General features: G+C 31.4%; 1 non-coding gene across 1 annotated transcript; it reads right to left on the reverse strand.

The window, feature by feature from the left end:
- Positions 1-1,497: 1,497 nt before the first annotated feature.
- Positions 1,498-1,571, reverse strand: TRNAN-GUU. The gene has a single exon. It is a non-coding gene; the product is annotated as a tRNA-Asn (tRNA).
- Positions 1,572-9,436: the final 7,865 nt, after the last annotated feature.

A 9,436-nucleotide genomic window follows, 5' to 3' on the forward strand; every position in this document is an offset into this window, starting at 1 on the left:
TAAACGTAGTATTCAAGTGTGTAAATTTTATGTTCGAAGACTAAATGATTATATATATGTTTAAATCTAGGGTCAAAATTAAGAGTAATATTAAAGTAGATTAAGGTGATAGGTTGGGTGTGGGTGAATTCTTCTTAATGGATCAAAACTAAAAAAAAAATAACGTGGACATCTAATAAAAGGCCACGTGGCAGAGCAGTTTTTTTTGAAAACCAACGTTAAAAAGTAATGGCATGGATGGACCAGTTTTATAACGGCAATGGCATGAATGAGCTCAACTTTTAACGGATGGCATAAATGAGTCATTTCTGATAGTTTAGTGGCATATTTGAGCCTTTTTCCTTATTTTAATAATAAAATGCACCAACACTCTCCATCATATATCATATAGAGGTCGATTTCACAACAGTGGTTCTGAGTCGCAAAGACAGTTTTCTGATGGACATAAGGGAGAAGGTTTGCCAACAACAGAACTACAGAAGGAGGGGCACCAACTATAATTAGTGTTGTAGTAGGACTAAGTTGCATCATGAATCCTTTTTGTGATTTTACATCTTCATGTTAAAGGCACAATATTTTTTGGCTCCAATTCTCCATATATTATCTCATCTCGCGTATTATTTTGAAGGACGACTTTTTGGAGTCCAGGATCTAGATACTATCACTTGTCTTTGTGTTCGATAAAGGGAATACTTGTCTTGGATCTCGTGGTGGAACGATACAGTGAAAGAATCGGGTTTCTTGGAAAAAATGAAGTGGTTTTATTAGTTGATGTTGCTTCTACTAGGTTGTGTTCATCGTTTTTCAACTATCTATAGGGTTGCACCTGGTGGAAAAATCAAGCACACAACATAGTTTATCATCACTCGATTGATGACATTCCTAGTTTCTCCTACATCATCATACTGTTCATCCTATGCAAACATGTTCCACAAATGATAAACGCAATACTAGAAATAGAGGTATTTCCAACTGGGAATCAGTGTAATTTTCTGCCGAGGGGTTCAGCTGAACAATCTCCGGTCCCAAACCGCTAGATCCGTCCCTGGCTGCAAGAGTGAATATGAATAACCATCTAGAGAGCCCAGCATTGTAAAAGAGAAGAAAGTGAGGACGTTGAACTCAGCAGTATTCATATCTCCCCCAACTATAATGTTTCCAGATTAGCAATACTGAACATGTCTTTCCAACAAGAACCGATCTTGGCCCCTGTAAAATGATGCATGTTGATTCTACAATAACGACATACTTAATGTAATCCTATAAGTGGGGTCACGTGCAACACTATACGGAGTAGTACTCGGTAACCCATCCACAAGGGGTCAGAAGAGGGTGGTCTGTACACAGATCTGATAGAGAGGAAAATGATTTTATTCTATTTCTAGATTTTATTGGCTCACGCAATGTGTCTTGATGTAACATACATGTGCAACACTACTAGGAGTAATACCAACATGGATCCCATGCGCGGAAAAAATAAAAGGGATTCACACAAAACGCTAGAAGGAGGGCTTGAACCTCCGACCTTGTGGTTAACAGCCACACGCTCTAACCAACTGAGCTATTCCAGCTTATATAAATGTCTTGTTTTACAAATTTATTTAATTTCTTTGTTTGACTAATATGAAATTTGTTATGAATTATGATCGACCTGGGACAACACTATATGGTCGAGAACAGATTTGGAAAATGGGAAAATGATGTGTGAAACCTGGGTGATGTCAGATAAATAGCACGTATAAAGAAGAGAAGATGAAATAGAAGTTGTTAGGGAAGATCGTGAGCGCTTTCATCCCCAATTATGTGTTTGTGCTTCTCATTCCCAGCATGATCTTTTTTATGATAGTAATATTCTAATTAATTTATGCACACCTTAATTACTTCGGGTATCTACTCAAATTCACACCAACACAAATATCACATATCAGTTTTATTTAAATTATACCTTGAATGTGACTTTCATATTATTTTCACTCACTTTAGTGATTGTTACTCTTAACACTTTGAATGTGCTATGCAACAATGTAACACAAGAAAAATGTGAAGAGGTGGCACATGTTCAATCACTAGTCTTTTAAGTTAGCATGGTACCTATGATTTCAGCATAGGTAAGAAAAAAAAAACAAATTCAAATCATGATTGAAACTGGTTTAAATTGTATATGAACTGTTATTGTGGTTTCACATCTTCATGTTGAATGTACAATATTTGGTTTTCGAATGATTTTGAAAACTAGTATTCCAACTTTATAGATATGTAATGTAGATTTTATTAGATTAGAAGATTCTTTCAATTGGACAGAATCTATTACTTGAACGAAGCTAGGTCTTGGGGAATCGTGGTAAAGAGGATAGTAGGGGAAGAAGTGAGTGAACCTTCAGCTCATTTTTGAAGTTGCTCCAATGTTCAATTGGATGTGATTTTATTGTTATAGATAGATGTTAACAATTTGATAGGGCCATTGAGTTAAGGTCCACTACTATCGTGGTCTTATATTCTTGTGGCCTATGGTTAAACTAGTTTGCAGGTAAGCAATGGGACAATATTTTCGTTGAAATTGAAAAACTAATGGTATTTGAAATGACGAGAGAGTTGCTCGGATGGTAAACACCTCTCACTTTTGAGGTTGTGAGTCAGTGACTCAAGTCCGCTATCACCAAAGGGATGGGCAAAAAAATATATAAAATGTATTTGAAATTGGAATCCAACATGAATTTTACATGAAAAACATAATATTTCACTTGAAATATTATTGGATTTAAAAAAAAAGTCTTCATTTCAAGTATTTATAATAATAATAATAATAATAATAATGGACCAAATTGTAAATAAATATTATTTTAAAAATAATATTTCTTTGAGTTCCTTTTCTTCTCCATTCTGTTGCACATCATACGTAGAGAGAACAGAAGGCCAAATTAATTAATAGCGATTCTTAAATCATTGTTATTAAAAACTCTCACTTGATAAATGCATTTCAGAATCTAAATTTAATGAGTTTAGTTTTTAATCTTTTTATATTAAGCTCATTACGTTCTTAAAAATATGTGTTCAAAAATGAAATTTTAGTAAATTTTACCTTAATATTTATATTTCGTGATAAAATACTAGATTCAAATAAATCATTGTATGCGTCGTTTACGTCTATGTCACATAACATACAGTTGATATTTTGAGCTTCATGATGAAAACGAAAAAGCAAATTAATAAAATAAAAATAGTCCTTACAAATGATGATTAGGTAATTCATAACTCCAACCTCAAAAATTGTTATAATTTTGAATGAATAACTATAGTGGAGAGAGTTCAAATTGTTGTCTCTCCTTTCATAAAATTGTACAAATATGCCGAAAATAGAGAAACAATTAATCAAAAATTCATATAATAATTATTTTTTTTAATGATTCTTGAAAAACATTCTATCCATTTGCCCCATTTTGCTCTAGGCTTGGCTAAATGATTGATGATCCGTAAGAAACGGCTTTGCAAAGTAAATTCTCACCATATGTTAGCACATGGTGTGGGGTCTTCTTATTTTAGAAAATTTGCACTCTTACTAGTTATCCTTTTTGATATCTTATTCGAAATCTATTCATTTGATTAATTTTGATTAATGCAAATTCACGTTATATAAAATTTATTGAAGAAGAAAGTATTGTTTATCAAAAATTTTATATTCCAAAAGCTCGAATCGAAAATTTATGGTTATGGGTAAATGATCTCTTATCACGTGATATTTCTAATTCTTAAGTAGTTTTTTTTATTTTCTTCTGAAATATATTGACAATCCTTTGAATTTGGTTGTAAATTTGATTTATCAATCAAACAACGATATGTTCTAATTGAACACCTGAATACATGATAAATTATTCTTATCTCACACTTTCGGCTTAATTTTTTTAAAAAGACTTGTATATTTTCAAGCATTTCATTGTATAGATATGTTAACCATCTAAAAACTAAAATATGCTACCTCCTCTAAATAAAAAGAACACCTACGGTTGAAAATTAAAAGGCCTAAAGTTATATAGTTATAACTTATATAGTTAACTAGTGAGGCTAATACATATAATTAAAGAATAGTTTTAAGAGATTATCAATGTATTTTAATAATTTTTTCTTATTATTATTATTATCATGCTAAAGGAGGTTAGTATAACTTTTTATGGACCAAATAGAAATAAGACACATGTTGATTTGATTGAGCCCAAAATAATGATTATAAAGATTAAGAGAAGGACAAGTTGTAGTGGTAGTGAGTGCATGGTATATAGTGGGGTGATTGAGGTGCGGGGGTTTGGTCCACTCCAATACTTGTTTGCCACCAACACATTACATATATGCTTCCAGCCTTCCACACATTCATTCTTGCTTCCTCAAAAAAAGAAAAGGTTGATTTCTATTTTGGTTAATCAGTAAGGTTTTGTTTCAACTTTTTAGCCAATCTCATTGAATCATCTTTAGCTTAATATTTTAGTACCAATAGTTCTCTAGAAGTTACATAAAGAAATAGTCACACAAAATATGAATGTGTGGGTTGGGGGGGGGGGGGGGGTCCTATTGACTTAAGTTCAAAAATGTGATGTTTCAGCACCTGTTGAACTCGACACGGAATAGGTATAATTATATAAGAAACGTATAAAAATTGATATAAGATGAAAAAAAGCATCCATGAAATCAAGAAAATAGCTGAGTACTTTGATTTTCAGGCGAAGCCTTAAAACTTTGATGTTGATATGTGTGATTGAAACACCGGATCACCCACAATCCTTAAATCCTAGATCCGCCACTGGAGGGGAAGGAAATGTTAGTGTCAAAGAGGGGATTCGTCTATTTCCAAAATGGAAAAAATACATGTCCTAAGGGTTCATAAGTAGGAGCGAGTGTGAAGAGATGAATGAGATTTTTTTATTTTTAATCAGAGATTTTGAATACAACAGATAAAATTACTTTGTACTTATTCTTAATCTACCTAGATCTTGATGAACAAAATTACTTCATACTTATATTGATATGAAAATAACCTACCTAGATCTTGATGAACAAAATTACTTCATACTTATATTGATATGAAACAATAAATTATGATGATAAACTGCTTTGAACATCACAATTATAAACAATAATTAAGCATAGCCACTTGCATGACTAGATAGAGTATGGAGGAGAGGTCACAATCAGCAAAAATAGTTAGCCAACAGCAATGCAACAACAAATCCTGTTAATGTTCTTTAATTGGCTTAATGTGAAGCTACACGTGGCTTCATGCTTATGGCGGGATAGTTGCTATTTTTTAACCCTCAATCAGAAGTTTTGAATTTTTGAAAAACTAAAAAAGATCTCCTTCGGAGCAACGCCCTCAAAAATTGATTCTTCATTATGGGAATCTGAATTAATTAAACTTTAATACATATATAAAAAAAAAATGTAACATGTGGCTTCACGATTATGATGAGATGATTGATATTTCTTCACGTGAGTTTGAGTTTATGGGAATGAAAAAAGATCCTGTTAGGAGTGATATATTCAATAATAAATTTTAGAAAGAATACTTACAAAAATACCTGAAATTGATCGGATTATCAGTTGAATATACTGAACTTTGAGGGGGTCCTATTACCCTCCTGTTTTTTTTTTCATATTTTAATGACATATATCTGTCACTTGGCTCATTGCGTGTTAGTCACGTGCATTGAGCGTGTGAAAAGTGTTAAAAAGATTATAAACTTTTTTTTTTGCCAAACAGCCCCTTAATTTTATAATTATGTAAAGTTTTATATTTTTTATTTATTTTTTCATTCTTTTTCTTCGCTCTTCTCTCTTCTCTCTTCTCTCTTTCTTTTCTTCAACAATGGTTGCTCCATTGTTGAATTGAAATTAAATTCTTGAAGATTCTATTTCAGTTTTCATTCTGAAAGATTAATGGAACTCGCTAATTGAAACTCAATGGAAGATTCGGAAGATTCAAACTCGGAAACTCGCTAATTGAATCTTCTGAGTTTCACTAATGGAAATTGAATCTTTTGAATTTCATTAACGGAAGATTGAATAGCTTCATACATGTATAGTCTGTATTTTTGTCTTCATACATGAAATTAAATTTTTCGAATCTTCCGAATTCCATTAATGGAAATTGAATCTTCCATTGAGTTTTCAATTAGCGAGTTTCACTGAATCTTCCATTAATGGAACTCGGTAATTGAATCTTCCTAGTTTCAATGGAAAATTAATGGAAGATTTCATTCAATTATTTGAAAAACTTTCTTCATAAACTCAATAGAATTCAAAGTTTGAAACTGGAAATTGAATTTGAAAACTTTTGGAGTGATAAGAATGAACTTAGGATTTGAAATTGATTCAATGAAATCATTTGGGATATTTAATATGATTGTAATGGTGAAAAAATGTTGAAAAGTGATAAAATGGAGAAGAAACAACGCGTGTACCACACTTCCCATCATAAAAACTGGGTATAACATTTTTGGGGGATTAATTTCACTTTAAAAAAGTCCAGGGGAATTAATTCCAATTAAAAAAGTATAGGGGTAATAGAACCCCCTGTACTTTGGCCTTTGGAGAGGAGAGGGCAGAGAAGAAAACGTCCTTCGCTCAAGTTTTTTTGTTTCCTGCGTCCTTACTAGTATAAAAGGAGCTCTTCGACCAAGAAGGCATTCTGGTAGGAAGGCCGACCACTACATAAGTGGTCATCCGCCCAGGAGAGAAGCAAACTATCCTTTTTTGATCCCCCTTCCCGGGCAGGAAAGAGAACGAAAATGGACTGCAGATGGTAGTCGTGGTTGATTTTGATTCGAGGATCTTACGCGGCGAAGCAAACTCTTCTATCGTGTTGCATTGGCGGATCCTCCAACCCCCCACCCCCCATAAAGTTCAATATACTCCACTAAAAATTTAATTAAAGTTTAGATATTTTCGTGGGTACTAACCCTAAATTTTATGATACATGAATCTGAATTAATCAAAATTCGGTAGAGATGTGGAGCACAAAAAAGTTACACGTGACTCTAAGTATATAAATGTCAGGAGAATCTTTTAGGCCCAAAGTTTTTGTCCAATTACTTACGTGTCCAACCGTATCTTTCTAAGATTTGATCTCTTTTTTATGTCCTTTTCCTCCATTAAATATAATTTGATCAAATTAAAAAATAATTTTTTTTTGAAATTTTATAATTTTAAATACATTATATACGTAATTGTAAAAAATTTAAAATTTGTGATATTTATGTGATTATTATAAAAAAGAATCACGAATGTAAAATATAAATGTGCTTTTATATTTATAAAAACGTGTCCTTTTATATGGATGAACTAATAAAGAAATAATATCATTTCTGTTTTTAATTTTTTGCAACCGAGGAATTCTACTCGTTATTTATAATATTAATTATTGTGATAGGTTTGATAAATCAATCTATTCTAAAATGCTTAATATATTAGAAAGGAAAATGATTTCTTGAATTATTTTTAAAAACTACTTCTTACAACTTCAATAAAAAATCGTTGATAAAGTAAACAACAACAACGACATATTTACAACTCAGTGAAATCCCACAAGTGAGGATGGGAAAGGGTAGAATGACACAGATCATACCACTATCTCGTGAAGATAGAAAGACTGGTTTTGAAATACCTTCAATCGTTGATTAAGTAAAGTTATTTGAAGAAAAAGAGATAAATAGTATTAGATTTAAGATTATTAGATATCTCTCCTAACAATATACAAAAACTTTAAACTATAAAATATATAAATCTCCCCTAACTTCATGAATTTCTACAAAATCATACTTTATCACTTTTGTTCTCTTTATTGGTACAAATATTGAAAAGTTTATTCTCAATATTATATGCGTTATGTTAACATCATCACATAATCCAATACCTACTATTCTCTAACTCCAAATATATAATATTTTTATGAAGAAAGTATTCATTAATTATTCGAAAATGTTTGGCTAAATTTGATTCCTAATCATTTTTTAATAAACAAAAGTTAGTTTTTTTTTCAAATCACTAACGTGTCCTAGCATATCATCTTATATGATGATCTTGGACCCCCACCCCCTTTTTCACTTCACTCATTCTCTTAGCCTTTACTCAGCGTTCGATATTGATAATAAAATCAAATTAAATTTAAATTAACATATTATAGAATATATTTTTGATTATCATGCTTCCAACATTATTTTTTTCATTCTCATAGCTCATTGTGGGTAAGCTTTTGCCCTTTTATGATGATAAAAGACATTAAGTTGACAAAGAAAAAAAATATATATAATAAAATTTAATTTATAACAAAAATGAAGATGAGCCTTGGAGTAACAATTGATATCATATGATTGGAAGGTTACACATGCAAGCTATGAAAATAGATTCAGAAATGTTGGGTAAATTACGTATAATTAAATCTTTATAGTTTGATCCTTATAATTAAATCTTTATAGTTTGATCCTTACCTGAACTCGATATATAATAAAAATTTTAGTGCATCGATCTATTCTCTAGTTTAGAAGAAAAATGATCTATATCTTGAAATTTATTATTTGACTAATGTCTAAATCAACACAAATGCATGAGTAGGCCAAAGTTTTAAGAGCAAACATTTAATTTCACAACATCAAATAAAATTCCAAGACTAGGAGGAAAAAAACTATATGGACACATCATCCACAATAAAAGATTGCCACGTGTAGAAATTCAAACACTTGACTTGTGTGGGTCCCACCACACCTCAAGGGCCCCACCTACAATAATTTTTGTACAACTTGGGGACCACGTGCTCCATTACCCAATTCCTCGCCGATTCTTCTTTTGCCTCGCCGGCTAGTTAATCGTTGACTTTGATTGATTGTACCATTGACCAGAGTCAACATCTTTTGGCCACCTAATTTGTAGTACTACCATTATAGTCACCAAAATAAACCAATTCATATATTCCAACTCCTAAAAGCATTTTATGACTCTTTCCTCTTTCTTTTGGATTTTTCATTCGCTATTAGATACTCATATTAAAATGTTAAATAATTTAAATTCGTTGCATAAAAATCATTACAGGTAAACACTTTACAATAAGATCTTTTTATAGTTAAGTTTTGAACTTGTAAAGATTATTTAATAGGGAAATATTTATGACTCGAGATCTTTAACTCATATGGAGGGATCTCATTTATTCGACTACGATCTTTGTCGGTGATCTTTTCCTTAATCTTTTGCTCATTTTTATTTGTTTTCTGCCTAAAGATCTAACTTTATATTATGTAAAACCCATTTATAGGAAAAAATATCTCTATAATAATTTTTTATTTTCAAAAATTGAACTTAAAATCTCTGACTAAAAGGAAAGGATCTTATTCTTCTCTTCCATGCACCTTTGTTGTGTCAATGCACTTTCTTTGATTATTGCATGTCTTCTTTATATTGC

The sequence above is a fragment of the Capsicum annuum genome, chromosome 11 (assembly GCF_002878395.1).
Source record: "Capsicum annuum cultivar UCD-10X-F1 chromosome 11, UCD10Xv1.1, whole genome shotgun sequence".
Taxonomy (NCBI): Eukaryota; Viridiplantae; Streptophyta; class Magnoliopsida; order Solanales; family Solanaceae; genus Capsicum; species Capsicum annuum.